Source organism: Trachurus japonicus, chromosome 16 (genome assembly GCF_045865225.1).
Source record: "Trachurus japonicus isolate A0001 chromosome 16, Traja_1.0".
NCBI lineage: Eukaryota > Metazoa > Chordata > Actinopteri > Carangiformes > Carangidae > Trachurus > Trachurus japonicus.
The window spans coordinates 34,147,163-34,164,802 of record NC_140922.1 but is presented as its reverse complement, the minus strand read 5'-3'; positions in this window follow the sequence as shown (position 1 = coordinate 34,164,802).

Sequence of the window (17,640 nt, the reverse complement as noted above, 5' to 3'; positions counted from 1 at the left end):
AGAAAGAAAGAAAGAAAGAAAGAAAGAAAGAAAGAAAGAAAATTCTCTAACAATTAATAATATACCACCATTTGATTCATATCATATTATCTTTTATATGGATCATTTAGCCATACCTGTCTCTGACGTCATTAATATCATCCTATTGCTGGTTAAAAAAATAAAATAAATAAAGGAACTGAAAAAACTGAAATATTTTTCAAGACATCCGGTCTTATGGAAAAAATATTATGATCCAAATTACTAGCTAGATAAAATCTCTACTGTTTTTTTGTTGTTTTCTTTTCTTCATTTTTGCATATATATTTATTTTCTGGCTCTTTGTTGATTAAAATAATCTTTCTGCATCCTGATACATTGTATTTGTATTCATTTATTTCGTTTTGTCAAGCTCTGTTATGCACTCCATGCAGCTACTTCACTGTTGTTTCATGTTTGTACTGTAATGTCTCTAATATGATAATAAAGTTTGTTAAAAAAAAACTAAAAAAAAAAAAAAAACCCTCCGCCTTCCCTGTTTTTTTTTCTTTTTTTGCTTCAACATGACGTGACGTTTATGCGTCAGTTTTGAACGTCGAGACGTCATGGAACGTTGCCAACACCGAATGTTGCTGAGAAACGTAACTGACGTGTTCAGAACGGTGACGTCACCGGCGTGTGCCTGTGATCGACGGCGCCACGTCACAGTGAGTTTATTTTGATGTCTAAACACGTCACAGACACATAGTGAGTTGACTTAGAGGCAAACACACAAACACACACACACACACACACTGTGAGTCCAGTTTAAACACACACACATTGTGAGTTTAATTAGACACACACACACACACACACAAAGTGCGTTTATTTCTAAAGTTTATTATCATCTAGAGAGTGAGTTTAATCAGAGAAAAACACACAACGTGCGTTTAATTTAAAACAACAAAACACTGAGTTTAATCAGACAGCGTTGACTCACAGTAACAGAGACTTTTTCTTTTTGTTTTACCCTTTATTTAAATTAAAACACTGAATAAAGGTAAATAACAGAGAAAGCAACAACAACCGTAGAGACAAACGGACAAAAAATTAAAAGTAAAAAAACAGAAAATAATATTATAGAAAAAAATCGAATATAAAATGTCCATCTTCGGGAGCGTTGTTGGCAGACTGCTGTCAGCTGTGCAGGCGGTCGTCGCTCCTCCGCGTCCGGACGACTTCTGGTTGAAGATGGCGGCGGCGGCGGGCTTCGCGGCGGGCGCTGCCGTGGGCTTCCTGGTGGGATACCCGCCGGTGCGGGAGGCCGTGTGCGCCCGGCTCGTCAGCGGCGCCGTGAACGCCATCGTGTCGGCCAACTCCTACATGATGAACAACCACTTCTCCGTCTGGATGGAGGTGGTGAGACGGATCTCCGGTCCCATCGCCTACGACGCCGCGTCGCTGCTGTTTCACCGCTAGCTAGCTCAACTGCTAGCTAGCTCAACTGCTAGCTCAACCGCCATGTCATATCCCTGTTGTTACTTCCTTTCTCTTTAGCCTTTACTTTAAAGGCTCCTTTTCCCCTTCCTTCCTTTCCTAAGTCCTTACTTCTTCTTCCTTCCTTGAACAAATCTGTTCCCTATACCTCCATCTTTCTTTCCTTTCCTTCCCTTTTCCCTTCTTTCTTCCTTCCTTTAACAAATCTGCTCCCTCCCTCCCTCTTTCTTTCCTTTTCCCTTCCTTCCATCCTTCTTCTTCCTTCCTTGAACAAATCTGTTCCCTATACCTCCATCTTTCTTTCCTTTCCTTCTCTTTTCCCTTCCTTCTTCCTTCCTTTAACAAATCTGCTCCCTCCCTCCCTCTTTCTTTCCTTTTCCCTTCCTTCCTTCCTTTCTTCCTTGACAACAGGAGGGTCAACCATCTAGTCCTCCCAAACTTCCTCTGCTTTCTTCTCTCCTCTTCTTTCTTTCGTCTTCAGGCCCCCACATAGTCGGGCGTACAGTGCACGCACTGTCCGTAAGTATATTGAGGTAGCTGCCTCGTTTACAATATAGCCAAGCTAATAGTACTCACACAATCATACAAATATGTGAAAATGGTGTTTCAAACACTAAAAAAAGAACATATTGTAAAATAATAAAACCATTAAACCAAAATATTATTTATAATTTTCCCACAGATATCTGTCTTGGCTGTTTGTGGAGCTGAGACTCTACACAGACTGAGACAGACTGACTGTTGAGTGAGCAGCGGGTTACGCATTACGCACTTACCCAGGCGGAAGAAAAAGTAGTTCCTAAAAACTGCATGTCATTTAGACAAGGTCTCAATAGTTTAGTTACTTTCCGCCATGTTCCTGTTAATGATATACATTACCACAAGTATGAAGTATCAAAAGTATCGATATTTTCATTTGAGAATCGATTTTTGAGCACACAGACCTGGTATCGGAAGTATCGATATTTCAGTATCGATCCGCACATCACTAGTAGCAGCACAAAAACGACTCCTCCAAACCAATGGGTGACGTCATGGGTGCTACGTCTATTCTCTATACAGTCTATGAGTGAAACGCACGGTGTCACATTTAAAACAGGTTGATGTGAAGATTTCCCACCGAGCAGTCAGTTGTGTCACACCGAGTATGCGTATGCGAAGTCCGTGCGGTCTTAAAAATTTAGCGTTGCGTGGACGGGTCTGGCAGACATCTGCTTTGGTCCGCACTGAGTCCGCCTCGAGTACGCGCGGACGTCTGCGGAGTCAAGTATGCCCAAGTATGTGGGGGGCCTTTCTTATTCTTCTTTCCTTCTTCTCCTTCTTCGTCTTCTTTTCAACGATCTATGTCCCGTCTGTCCGTCCTGGGTGAGGGATCCCTCCTCTGTTGCTCACCCTGAGGTTTCTCCATCTTTTCCCTGTGAGTTTTTCCTCAGTCGATGTGAGGGTCTAAGGGCAGAGGATGTAAAACCTTTTGAAACAAACTGTTTTCTTTCTTCTAATTCTTCTGTTTTTTCTCTCTTTTGAACTCACTCTATAAATGTCTCAACTCACCATAAATCACTCAAAATAAAATACAAAATAAAAATAAACAAGGTCTGACTCAAGCTTATTTGCAGCATTGGATGATGATTTGAAACTACATTAATTAAAGTTTGAACATTGTGTTGTCCTCACTCCAGTGTAGCAACTAGAGCTATACAACCAGATAAACTCGTGTTTGCGAGAAATGATGAGGAGTCGTAGCAAGCTGTTTTTTGTCCTCTTTTACTGTGGCTCTTTACCATCTCACACAGACAGAGTGAAAACTGTAATAAACGACACAAAAAACCGTTACATTCATGACGTGAGCTTATTCACAAGCCTAACTCAATGTACATACACATTTTAATTATTGTTTTTAATTACAACAGAATATTATCTTTGTAAATATGTATTTCAACATTAACTTATTCTATGTATTGTTATTTATCCATTATCTACCATGAAATTACTTACAACATTGCCTCTATGGCGTTCCCAACGCAGGAGATGTGGCTATAAAGAAAAACATGCCAACAGATCAGCCTGCTTCCATGTGGCAGTTAGCGGTTAGCAAGGGAAGAACTCAACAAACCCTATCAAAATAAAAGCTCACTCTTCAGAATAAAAGTCTAAATGTCTTAAAGGACAACACAAACATAAAGAATAAGGCTACATGTTACATTCCTCTCCTTCAGTAGGAGCAGGGCTTGGTGGTCTCCCTCTCTCTTTTTTATTCACATATCCAGGTGGAAGAGCCTGCCACTGGGGCCCCGTTTATACGTACCCGGGTATTTTTAAAAAACGGAGACATTAACCATCGTTTGCACCCTCCGTTTACACGCAAACAGAGAAAACGCCACTGAAAACGATGCTTTTTAAAAACTCCGGCCAGGGTGGAGATTTTGGAAAACGCCCGTTTTCACGTTTGCATGTAAACGGAGAAAAACGGAGATTTGGGTAGCCGACGACAGACCCTGACGTCTAACCGTAACCATATTACATAACTTAATAAAATAAATAAATAATAATAATGATAAAATTTAATGCAGACTGATGTGTTCATTGTAAAACATGTTTATTGATGTAACGTTAAATGGGCTGATTTCTGTACAGAGTCCCGAGGCTGGGCTGCTCTTCTGTCCAGTAATAGTTAACACACATGAAGCTTCACTTTTCATTCAAACAAACTGCTACTGCCACAATTGTTAGATTTCATCAATGAGACCAACATTTATCTCCTAAAAATAATTTAACCAGCCGGTGGTAAACCTCTAAAAACCTGCGGGTAAGTTATTTACACATCGTTTTGATCCCGGGAGGACGACAGAAGCTGGCCGACCGAGCAGCGTTGCAGAGCGGACACCGTCTCTGTGATGTCCCGGTCGTTGCTCCACAGGTGGAGCTTCACTTCTCCGAAAAAAAAAAAAGCTTCAAGCTTCACCTCTCCGAGAAACACGGGAGCAAACGTCTAAACAGCCTCATCTGGATAAACTGGCCGTATATTTGGCATCTAAACTGTTACTTTCTCGCATGAAAAAATATTAAAACTTTACACACAAGGAGGGCAAGTGACGTTGTTGTTGTTGTTGTTGTTGCTGTTGCTATGAGGTTGCTATGCGGGATCATGTGCGGGATTCTGATTGGCTGACGTGGGCTTGAGCTTCTCGCTACACTGCCACCTACAGGTTTGGCGTGCTCTTGACGGCATATATACACGGGTCAGTGTAAACGAAACGTTTTCTGAAAACGGACTGGTGTGCACGCAGTGTTTTTTATAAACGGAGAGGGGGAAATCTCTGTTTTTAAAAATACCCGGGTACGTATAAACGGGGCCTGGGACTCCCTACCTTGCTGCTCCGCCCTACTTCATCTCCGCCCGCACTAAGTGGTGGACCAATCCCGTGCCAGGACTGTGCTTAAAAGGCCTGCTGTGGGAAACACAGCTCTCTCACTCTGCTTGCAAAATGCTTTGCCTCCAGAGCTGGTAGCTGGTGATCAGCAGGCTCTTGTTTTCTTTTTGTTAAGGGTTTGTGGAAGGGAGGTGGGCCAAGGTAAGACTGGGGTACCCTATACACCACCACTCACGTAGGTTGTTTATGTTTGAGACACTAGGTTAGGGGTTGGTGCCACCTGTGTATAGTTTTGCTGCAGCCATTTTGTTAGTTCAGTTAGTCGGGCCTTGTGTTCTTTTCTTTTCTTCACCTAGCAAGCAGTAGTAAGGCCCAGTTTTGTTCTATTTTATTTCATTTCTTTGGCACAACCCACACGGCCATCCTTCCCTCATCCACCTGTAAAATCCTGTTAATTTATTTGCTTCTCATTTATGTGAATAAACCCTTATTATTTTTGTCCTCAAGTTCTGTCTCTCTCTCTCATCATTTGTTTGTTGAGTTACCGTCTCCAACTGGAGCTGTAACAAATGACTACAGGGATTGGCCATGTATTTCTTTATTTTACTGTCGTTTTCTCGTGATAACTACGACGTGACGACACATTCATGTATTTCATTATCTTGATATAACAGAAGAAAATTGTTGGTTTGTAAACACAGGAAGTGACATGTGTGCAGCTGTACAGATGTAGCCTAATGTGCTGGCAGCAGATTGCACTTTATCAAACTATTGTTATAAAATCCTATGGAAAAGAAGATATCAATTAACCCAACATTCATTACTGTAAAACAAGGCAGCTCCAACTTCATCATCAATACAAAATGTGTATTGTTAAGTCCTGACGTCACAACTTTATTTCCGGGTCCACCGGCGTTATCAGGTCCATTGCTAACACAACAAAGTATCCTACCGCATGAAAACAATGAAAACCGGACATTTTCATGAATGTACGGTATATGTACACAGACGTTATCGTTATCGATACGTATTACGTTTGTTTATCTGCTATTCGATGTAAAATACAGTTAACGCTAAGTAGCCGCTCAGCTAAAGGTAGCGTTAGCTGATAGCCAGGCTAACAACAGCTAACGCTCATATCAAAACATATCTCCATCAAAACGTAGTTGCTGGTCACAGCAATTACGGCGAAGAATGCTTCCTTTTTTCTTTTTTCAGCCGAGTTTAGACTGAGAATTGTCGCCGTGTTCAACACCCGCTGGTCGGACCGGGTTTTAATTTTCAGGTCAGTTTATAACTGTAGCAGCAGCAGCAGAGACGGGAGCAGCGTAACAGTCAGATAGGCTATATACAAAAGAATACAGAAGACATAGAAAAGAAAACTAACTGGTGAACCCAGTTTTCATACAGTTTATGTCTGATAGAAATGACACTGATCACATTCTCTGACTAGTCTCCATGGCAACAGCAGCGGCAGCAGACAGTTGCGAACATGTGATGGATGGAACGTTGCCTACGTCGCACGCAGTTGTCTGTTGACGTGTCAACGTTAAAAACTGAAAGTAAAAAAATAAATAACTAAACTTTTTAGGTCTCAAAATTATTTTTTTCCTTCTCAAACTGTCTGTGTCATCCCGACATTTTACCACTCAAAAATCCCACCATTTAGACATACCACCATTCTGACATACCGCAATTCCAGCATGCGAACGTCCCACCATTTCAATATAAGGAAACCTGCGCTACTCAACAAGTTACTCTCTCCTTTACGACATGTTGATAGAGGAATACCCACATGGTTGTGTGTAATTACGCAGCAGAGCGCAGACAGAGACTAGTCTGCCTGTCTAGCCTCGACCTGCTCTTTTTACTAAACTTAACTGTCGGGGTTCGATACTTTGTGTTGATGGATGGATAGATGATGGCCCAGTCGGCAAACTTTTGTTGGGTGATTTGCTTTTTTATTACACCAAAAAAAACCCAAAATACTCACAGGTGGCAACGTAAAAAAAACCAGCAGGAATAATATTTACAACAAGATGGAGGCAAAAGATATGTACAAGAATCAGGCAGCCAGTCTGTATGCTCCTCAGCCGAACACACCTTCAAGTGAGCTGAGCTCTCTTTAAATACCCCCTTGGCCCCTCCCCCGGGCAAACCATTTAACAAAACACAGGGGTTAAGAAACATAAACTGGGAAAAATACACAAAACTTACAGAATCCCTGTAAATCTAACCCCAGTACTGTGGCACTAACAACCCCCCATATGGCTGCGCCACTTTTCCTCCAGAACACATAAATTAACCATACTTTATAACAATTCACCACATATGGTTTAGTCCGTGGTCACCTGACCCAAGGTAGCGCGCCACAGTGCGCTACTTATTACGTGGACCGGAACTGCCTCGGTTCGGCCAGTGAACCCGAGTCAGACCTCTGCAGCAACAGCAGGTGAGCGTGTGTAGGTGTGTGTGTATGTGTCATGTAGGCGCCGAGTGTGCACCCTCGACGACCCACAGTGGGGAGAACAGAGTTCAGGGCACGGGAAAAGTTTATGCCACCGCTGGACCGCGAGATGCGGCCGGCGGGGAACAATTTATAAGGAGCTTGGCTCCGCCGGAACAATGAGGGCGCAGCGCGCGCCCCCGACACCGGCACTCTCTGGGAGAGAGAGCGCGCCGGTCAGGGAATGACGGGGCGTTCAAAGGCGCTCCGTCACATTATCCCCCTCCTCCCCGAGGTTGACGATGTGCGGCAACCTGGAGAGATAATCTGCCACAACGTTGGTCTTGCCAGCTCGATGTCGGATCTGGAACTGGAATGGCTGGAGAGAGAGGTACCATCGGGTGAGACGACTGTTGTGGTCTTTCATGGAGTTAATCCAGGTCAGAGCTCTGTGATCAGTCTCTAAGTCAAACTCCCTTCCCAGCAGGTAGTACCTCAAACTCTCCAGGGCCCATTTGATGGCCAGGCCCTCCTTCTCCACAGTAGAGTACCTGGTCTCCCGTGGCAGCAGCTTCCGGCTCAGGTACAGCACCGGTCGCTCGTCACCCGGCTCACCTTGGGCCAGGACTGCCCCCAGTCCCACCGCTGAGGCATCGGTCTGAACCAGGAACCGCTGGCTGAAGTCCGGGCTCCTCAGAACTGGCGAAGAGCACAAACAGGCCTTGAGAGCTTGGAACGCTGCCTCGCAGTCCTCGTTCCAGATGACCGGGTTCCTCTGGTCCTTCGCCGTCAGTGCTGTCAGAGGTGCTGCGATGGTGGCGAACTGTGGGACGAACCTCCTGTACCAGCCGGCCAAGCCCAAGAAGGACCTCACCTCCTTCTTCGTGCGAGGGCGTGGGCAGCTACGGACGGCCTCGACCTTGTCCACCTGTGGTCGGACCTCCCCTCGTCCAAGCCGGTACCCTAAGTACTTCGCCTCCTCCCTGGCCCATTGACACTTGGCTGGATTCAGCGTCAGGCCTGCCTGCTGGATCTGGCCCAGGACCCGCTCCAGATCACGCAGGTGCTGCTCCCAGGTGGCACTGAAAATGACCACGTCATCGAGGTAGGCAGCACTGCAGTCCTCACACCCCCGCAGGACACGGTCCATCAGCCTCTGGAAAGTTGCCGGTGCTCCATGTAGGCCGAAGGGCATCACCGTGAACTGGAAGAGGCCGGCAGGTGTCTGGAACGCTGTGCAGGGACGACTGGACGCTTCCAGGGGTACCTGCCAGTACCCTTTACAGAGGTCCAGGGTGGTGATGAACCTAGCCCGACCAATCCTCTCCAGCAGGTCGTCGATCCGGGGCATCGGGTAGGCGTCAAACTCTGACATGGCGTTGACCTTCCGGAAGTCGATGCAGATGCGCAGGGAACCGTCCTTCTTCCCCACAATGACCACCGGGCTACACCACTCAGACTGCGACGGCTCGATCACCCCCAAGCGCTGCATCTCCTCCACCTCCTTCTGAAGTTTGGCCACAAGATGCTGGGGCACCCGGTAGGCCCTCTGACGAACCGGCCCCTTGTCTTTCAGCCGAACCACATGCTCCACGAGGGCAGTCTTCCCCGGGTTGGCCGCGAAGAGCTTGGCGACCCCCTGGAACACCTGGCACAGCTGGCTGGACTTGGTGGCAGAGAGGTGCCCGAGAGCAGGCTCCGCAGACTGTCGGAGGTCGGCGAGGGTAGACTCCTCCTCCCCCTCGCTGTCCACTGCCGTCACCAGCAGGGACGCCACAGGAACCCGAACCGGAGCCTCCTTCCACTCCTTCAGCAGGTTGACGTGGTAAACCTGCTTCGCCCTTTTCTTGTCCGGGTGGTGGATCTCGTACGTCACCGGGCCCATCTTCCTGAGGACGGTGTACGGGCCCTGCCATTTGGCCAGCAGCTTGCTGTTGGAGGATGGCAGGAGGAGTAGGACCTTCTGGCCGGGCTGGAACTCCCTGTGCCTGGCCTGTCGGTCGTACCACGCCTTCTGGGTCTGCTGGGCTTCACGAAGGTTGACCTCTGCCTCTTCTCTGTACGCCGCCAACCGGTCCCTCATCTCCAGCACGAACTGGACCACACCCTGGTCGCTGGTGCCAGTTGTGGGAGCCTCCCAGGTCTTCCGCAGCAGATCCAATGGCCCCTGTACCTCCCAGCCATACAGGAGCTCAAACGGGGAAAACCCTGTGGACGCTTGGGGAACCTCCCGGTAGGCGAAAAGCAGGTAGGGCAGCCACTGGTCCCAGTTTCTCCCGGTGTCGTCCACAAACTTCTGCAGCATCTTCTTCAGGGTCTGATTGAAGCGCTCGACCAGGCCGTCCGTCTGAGGATGGTACGGGGTGGTCTTGATCGCCGAAATCCCCAGCTGCCGGTGGAAGAGCTGCAGGAGTCTGGAGGTGAAGTTGGTCCCCTGGTCTGTGATGATCTCGTCCGGTACACCAACCCTGGAAAACAACTGGACAAGACAACGCAGAACAGCAGGAGCAGTGACCGTGCGCAGGGGGAAAGCCTCCGGGAACCGTGTGGCGTAGTCACAGAGCACCAGGATGTACTGGTGCCCCCCACTGCTCTTCACCAATGGGCCCACAATGTCCATGGCCACACGCCTAAACGGAGTGGAGATCACGGGCAGGGGTTGTAGGTAGGCTCGGTCGGACTGGCGGACATAGCAAGTTTTCTGACAGGTGGGACAGGTTTTGCAGAAGGTTTGCACATCAACATACATGGAAGGCCAATAGAACCTGGAGGATATGCGCAAATATGTTTTGTTGCGGCCAAGATGACCTGCCCAAGGCAAGGTGTGTGCCAGGTGCATTATCATCGGCCGACATGACACAGGAACCACAAGGCGTTTGACACCATCCGCCACTGCATACAAAACATCACTGTCAACAACAAAACATTCTTTCTCCCCTTTTGACATATCCAGCCCCCCAACCACCTTGGCGAACAAGGGCTTCAGAGTCCCATCCCCCTTTTGCAGGGCCCCAATGTCCTCTGGCACCTCCCATATGCCCTTTGCACAGTCGGGCTCCCGGGACTTCAGCCCCTTTTCAAACCGCCGCTGGCGGCGAGACTTCCTGGGCCCCTTCACGGCCCCCTCAAACAAACTGCTGTCCAGGGTTGAGAATAGTTCTGGATCGGGCCCCTTTTCCGGCCCTGGGTCGGCCGTCACCCCCGCCCTGGCCTGGGCGCGGGTGATCACATGACCGGACAAGCCCTTCCCCAGGTCACTGTCTTTGGGGCCGGCCTCCAGCAGCACGTCCAGCAGCACAGGTAAGTCCCACCCCAGGATAGCAGCCACGGGTAACCTTTCCACTACCCCAACAGTCAGCAGGTACGGTTGCTCAGCCACCACCACCGTCACCTCAGCTGTGGGGTAGGAATGGCTGTCCCCGTGCACACACAAAATGTCTTCCCTTCTGCTATAATCCACCATGCCCGTTGGCACCAACTCCCTTCGGACCAGCGTCAGGAAGCTCCCCGAGTCAATCAGAGCAGTCACAGCTTCACCATTAATGGTAACATCCTTAAAGCGCTGTTGCCCTCCCCCAGTACTTGCAACCTCAACCCGAGGAGTGTAACATGCCCCGCTAAGCTTAGCTTTTCTGATGGGGCACAACGAAGCCTTGTGCCCTGCTTGCTGGCAGTAAAAACAGATGAACTCCTTACCGGGGCTGCGCTGGCGAGGTGCAGGCCGGGCGTCTCCAGGCAGATGCTGGCTGGCTCTGGCTGCTGGTCTGGGCTGCGACGGCACCTGACGACTGGGACCACCGTGGTAGGCAGGCGGGCCTCCCCTCCGTGCGTTGAGGTACTGCAGTGCGAGCTTGCCTGCAGCTAGCCCGTCCGTCGGCTCGTGCTCCTTCACCCAGGTGCGGATGTCTGCTGGGAAGACTCGCAGCAGCTGCTCCAAAATGACCTGCTCACCGATCTGCTCCTTGGTATGCTGCTCTGGCCGAATCCACCGACGGTAGAGACCCTTTAAGCGGTGGTAAGTCTCTGTTGGGTTCTCTCCCGGTGGAATTGCCATGGCCCGGAACTGCTGGCGATACGTCTCCGGTGAGACGTCAAACTTGGTCAGGAGTGCCGCCTTCAGGTCCGGGTACGAATGAGCCCTCTCCTCGTCCATAGCGGTGTATGCCTCTAGCGCCTTCCCAGTGAGTAGCGGCACCAGGCGACATGCCCACTCACCATCTGGCCAACCCCACGTTCTGGCAATCCGCTCGAAGCGAAGCAGGTAATTTTCAATGTCCTCCCCAGCCAGGTACTGGGGAATCTTGGGGTCGCCACAGGGTCTGCCCTCCGGCCTTGGAGGTTCTGACCCACTGCTCACCCCAAACCTTGGCGCCCTTAAGGGTGAACTGCGGCGGGTGTCGGTAAGTCCATTCTCAGGCTCATCAGCGACCTCTCAGATGGTGACAGGGACCCGATCTCTGGGATAGGTGCAGGAACAGGTGCTACCGGCCTCGGCCCTGCTACAGCCTGACCCAGTTGCGGGGCTGGCCACGAAGCCCGGAGTCCCCGGAGCTCTGCCAGAAACCCCTCCTCTCTTCTCTGCTGTCCCTCCAGGAAGGTCCTCATGACCGCCACCAGCTCCTCTCCTGGACTTGGAGCTCCAGGGCCGGCCTGCAGGACTGGAGCCGCTGCACCCCCTTCGTCCTCCTCGGCTGTGGACCAGGCTCCCTCCTCGCCATCTTCGTCCTGTACTGGTTCCTCCTTTTGTGAGCGCAACCCGGTACGTCTTCCTGTGTACCGGAGGCGCCCTCGTCGACTGGCCATCCCACTTCTGACACCAAATGTCGGGGTTCGATACTTTGTGTTGATGGATGGATAGATGATGGCCCAGTCGGCAAACTTTTGTTGGGTGATTTGCTTTTTTATTACACCAAAAAAAACCCAAAATACTCACAGGTGGCAACGTAAAAAAAACCAGCAGGAATAATATTTACAACAAGATGGAGGCAAAAGATATGTACAAGAATCAGGCAGCCAGTCTGTATGCTCCTCAGCCGAACACACCTTCAAGTGAGCTGAGCTCTCTTTAAATACCCCCTTGGCCCCTCCCCCGGGCAAACCATTTAACAAAACACAGGGGTTAAGAAACATAAACTGGGAAAAATACACAAAACTTACAGAATCCCTGTAAATCTAACCCCAGTACTGTGGCACTAACAACCCCCCATATGGCTGCGCCACTTTTCCTCCAGAACACATAAATTAACCATACTTTATAACAATTCACCACATATGGTTTAGTCCGTGGTCACCTGACCCAAGGTAGCGCGCCACAGTGCGCTACTTATTACGTGGACCGGAACTGCCTCGGTTCGGCCAGTGAACCCGAGTCAGACCTCTGCAGCAACAGCAGGTGAGCGTGTGTAGGTGTGTGTGTATGTGTCATGTAGGCGCCGAGTGTGCACCCTCGACGACCCACAGTGGGGAGAACAGAGTTCAGGGCACGGGAAAAGTTTATGCCACCGCTGGACCGCGAGATGCGGCCGGCGGGGAACAGTTTATAAGGAGCTTGGCTCCGCCGGAACAATGAGGGCGCAGCGCGCGCCCCCGACACCGGCACTCTCTGGGAGAGAGAGCGCGCCGGTCAGGGAATGACGGGGCGTTCAAAGGCGCTCCGTCACATTAACCAACTCCTTTTTTCATTGCCTAAACCGAACCAGTGCAAAATCTTTTGGGGGAAAAAAATACGCCAAATTGTTGGAAAGGCAGGATGTTTAAAAAAAGAAAAAAATACCATCATTACGACCATAGGAGGCCACGGTAGCGTTGCGAATCGGTTAACATGTGCGCCGAAAGGAAACTTGCTCCGCTTCAACCAAATATTAAACATCCCTCAAATTGATACAGAGAGAAAAGCAGAATACTATTAATCCCACTATTCCGACATTTTTTTTTTCCGACATTGATTGATTACCTTATAGTCAGACGCTTCTGATTTTATTTTATTTTTTCATCTGAGACACTGTTTCTCATACACAAATACATAGGCCTATTAGAGAAGAAAAAACAAACCCTCCAAGTTTAAAAACACACCGGCAGCTGAGATTTGGGAGGTTTTTGTTTTTATTGTAGCTTATTAAAATGCAAGATCATTTTTCTGACTGATTTATTGCCCGATGCCATGTATCTCGCTTTCTTTCCCCCACCCTCCGCCCCTTGTCTTCGTTGTCACTTTGTTGCCGCTCCACAGAGCGCACATGGCTAATTAATATGCACGTGCTGACCATATATGGTTGTGTCTAGGCGTTCCCGGGGCGGAGGTGTGTTCACGTGCGCAACTGCGCACCATTCTTGGATCCAGTTTGATTTATCAAAGAGAAATTGCGGAGAGTTGTGCACGCACAGTTTGATAGATCTGAAAAAGGTGTAAATATTTTGGGTGTCTTTTCGCCGTAGGCCTAAGCAAAACATTTAGTAGCAGCAGTTTTACACTGCTTACTTACAGTTTTGATAAATGAGGCCCCAGGCCCTAAGCCCAGAGCCCAGACGCTCACAGCTGCAGCTTCTCCGCGGCTCATCCGCGGCTCATCTGCAGCGCTGTCCGTGGTGCTGAAGGTGACAGGTTAACTTGACAAACAAACTGCAGCATAGTTCTGTTTGTTTATCATGTGTGTCAGTTTTGTTTGTGACTTGATAGTTTAGTTGTTGAGATTAAGAACATCACTCCCTCATCAAACCAGTGATAGGCATGCTGAAAAGAAAAGAGAGAGAGAGACGCACCTGGGTATCGCAGCTGTAAAAAAAAAAAAAAAGACGACGTGTCGGAATAGCGGTATCAAAAAGTGTCGGACTACCGGCATGTCTAGATAGAGGGATGTCGTAATAGCGGGATGTCTAAATAGAGACATGTCGGAATAGCGGGATGTCTGAATACAGGCGGACCCCACTCTGTGTCACACAACAGACTACTCGGCGGGAAATCTTCTCATCGACCTGTTTTAAAATGTGACACGGTACACTTGACTATGAAACCTCTAACGTCCACGGACAGTGCGCGTGGCTCACAGTACACCCGATTCTGTGGGGGCTTTATGCATATCTATCTGTCTGTCATATACATATAACATATCATACACATCCCTAGTGGCCAGGCTTAGTTGAAAGCTCACTCACCACGTCAAGGTGCAGGCCATGAGTGGGAAAAATGGAGGAAATGGTCGGGTGTGTGGGGCACTTAGCCAGCGTCCAGACTCAAGGGAGTGTGAGGGTTTGTGCACAGAGCGTTAAAGCAGAAGTAAGCGGAATATTTGTGTTAATATAAGTCTTAAATCGTTCTATCTGAAACACGGGTCTGTCAGTCACTCTGCTCTGCTGTAAGCCGAGGAGAAAACTTTCCTTGTATCCTACAACCTTTATCCAATGAGGAGAGAGAACGGCATAAAGGGGCGGTCCTCTCTGTGTGTGCAGCCAAGGGATGCGCCTGAATGTGGTGACGTAGGGACGAGGGCGGGGACTGCTAACTCCATCGGCTGACAGGAAGTTAGCCAAAACCACCGGATCGCTTACTTCTGGATGAGCAGGCCCTGCTCAAACCTCCATGTCCGACTCCTTGGCATCAAGGTCCTCAAGGCTTCCTGCTGCTCCTCTTCTTCCATTGCCAGGAAGGTTGGAGGTTGGTTCTTTCACCTCTCCCGTGAAAAGCCCCGGGCGCGAGATGCGTGAGATTTGCTGCGAGATGTTCTTCATCATACATCCAATGGTTTACAACAACAAAAGAACATCTCGCAGCAAATCTCGGTCCTAATTTCCACTTCTTGGGGCGTTCTCCAATGAGGTCTTTGTCGCCAGCTTCCAGGTGGCACGGTCTTTCCCGTTTTCTTTTCCTCCCAGAGAATGCTTTCTTTTGCTGTTCCTGTGCCCTCTCAATGTTGCTAAGAACCTAAAAGATCAGTACACAGAATTTAGTAGACCATAGTCCATGAAAACTGTCCCAACCTTTGTGTTTAGGGCTTTCACAGCCGTCGCCTACTTCTGTGCTTTCATCCATGGGACATGCTGCATTTAACACCTCAGGAAGTCTTTGGTGCCGGTGGAAAAGGAGGTAATAGGGACTGTGGGCTGTCGATCTGGAAGAGTTATTGAAAGCATGACAAATTCCCTTTTGGGAAACAGCAGCAGTCAGGGTTGTGTTTAAAAATATCCATTGTAAAAATGAAATATTACATACAGCCCAAAAAGGTGTCCCACAAAAACAGTGGTTAGTGGTTTCCATAAAGAATCCGGGGTCCGCCCGCTATTCAGACATCCCGCTATTACGACATCGCTCTATCTAGACATGCCGGTAGTCCGACACTGTTTAATACCACTATTCCGACACGTCGTCTTTTTTTTTCTTTTTTCTTTTTTTTTTTTTTTTTACAGCTGCGATACCCAGGCGCGTCTCTCTCTCTCTTTTCAGTATGCCTATCACTGGTTTGATGAGGGAGTGATGTTCTTAATCTCAACAACTAAACTATCAAGTCACAAACAAAACTGACACACATGATAAACAAACAGAACTATGCTGCAGTTTGTTTGTCAAGTTAACCTGTCACCTTCAGCACCACGGACAGCGCCGCGGATGAGCCGCGGAGAAGTGCAGCTGTGAGCGTCTGGGCTCTGGGCTTAGGGCCTGGGGCCTCATTTATCAAAACTGTAAGTAAGCTAAGCAGTGTAAAACTGCTGCTACTAAATGTTTTGCTTAGGCCTACGGCGAAAAGACACCCAAAATATTAACACCTTTTTCAGATCTATCAAACTGTGCGTGCACAACTCTCCGCAATTTATCTTTGATAAATCAAACTGGATCCAAGAATGGTGCGCAGTTGCGCACGTGAACACACCTCCGCCCCGGAACGCCTAGACACAACCATATATGGTCAGCACGTGCATATTAATTAGCCATGTGCGCTCTGTGGAGCGGCAACAAAGTGACAACAAAGACAACGGGCGGAGGGCGGGGGAAAGAATGCGTGATACATGGCATCGGGCAATAAGGGGAGCATACATCAGTCCGACTGCCCAAAAGTCCGACGGCTCATTTCTCCGACTACTCATTCTACAGTGTTAAGGTTAGGTTTAGGGTAAGGCTAAGGGTTAGGGCTACTTAAGTCGGAGAAGTGGGAGGTCGGACTAATGGACGCAAAAATAAAGAAATGTACGGTCGGAGAAATGGGTAGTCGGACAGACGCCATGCGCCCGGGCAATAAATCAGTCAGTGCATTTTAATAAGCTACAATAAAAACAAAAACCTCCCAAATCTCAGCTGCCGGTGTGTTTTTAAACTTGGAGGGTTTGTTTTTTCTTCTCTAATAGGCCTATGTATTTGTGTATGAGAAACAGTGTCTCAGATGAAAAAATAAAATAAAATCAGAAGGACACGTCTGACTATAAGGTAGGTCAATCAATGTCGGAAAAGCGGAATGTTTGAAAAATAGTCAAGTGCCGCTAGTCCGACAATGAAAAAAAAATGTCGGAATAGTGGGACGCTTGAAAAATAATGTTAATGCCGCTACTCCGACAATTAGAAGTCAATGTCGAAATAGCGGCATGTCGGAATAGCAGCATGTAACCGGGCTAATGGTTAGCTATGTTTAACTTTAATAACTCAGTGACTCAATAAACGGTCCATGAAAAAATATTTTCTCCAGCGGATATCTGAGTTACAACATGACTGAGCTAACTGGAGTAGTTTCATGTCGTGTCCGACAGGGAGGGTTTTAACAGCTGACGTCCTGATGTTAACTTAGCTACTGTTAGCTTAGCTGCTGCCGTTAGCGGTCCCTGTCAGCTGAGCCACTGGTGCTTTCTAGACACTGTTATTCCCCCAAACTGAATAAATACAACACATAGCAACACAATTAACTACTTTGCTCGTGCTCACAGAAATAGTAATGTTTCTTTAATCATTTCAGAGTTGTGTAAACGGTGACAGTAGCATGAAAAACATGATATATAGCTAAACTCTTGTTCGTTACTACTGTTCTCATTCAAATTACGTGCTGGTTTTCTACCTGGAAGTAGTTGTAAACAACAAGGAGATTCGTTCAATACACAAAGATTTCGTCCCCAAGACAGAAATCCTGCGTGATCTGACCTGTAGGAGGCAGTTAAACCAAAGATAATCATGAAACCGTTAAAAAACCAAACCAAGAAGAAGAACGTTTGTTGATGGTAGCCATGGAGACGGCAGCCATATTGGTTTGTGATGCTTCCTGTTCTTCGGTCAGCTTCAGCTTCTTTATTGGTCTACATTCAATTCCACAACACAGTGGCACCGACCATGTTTACATTCCACACGTTTTTATTCACATTAAAGGAATAGTTCACCAAAAAATTTAAATTCAT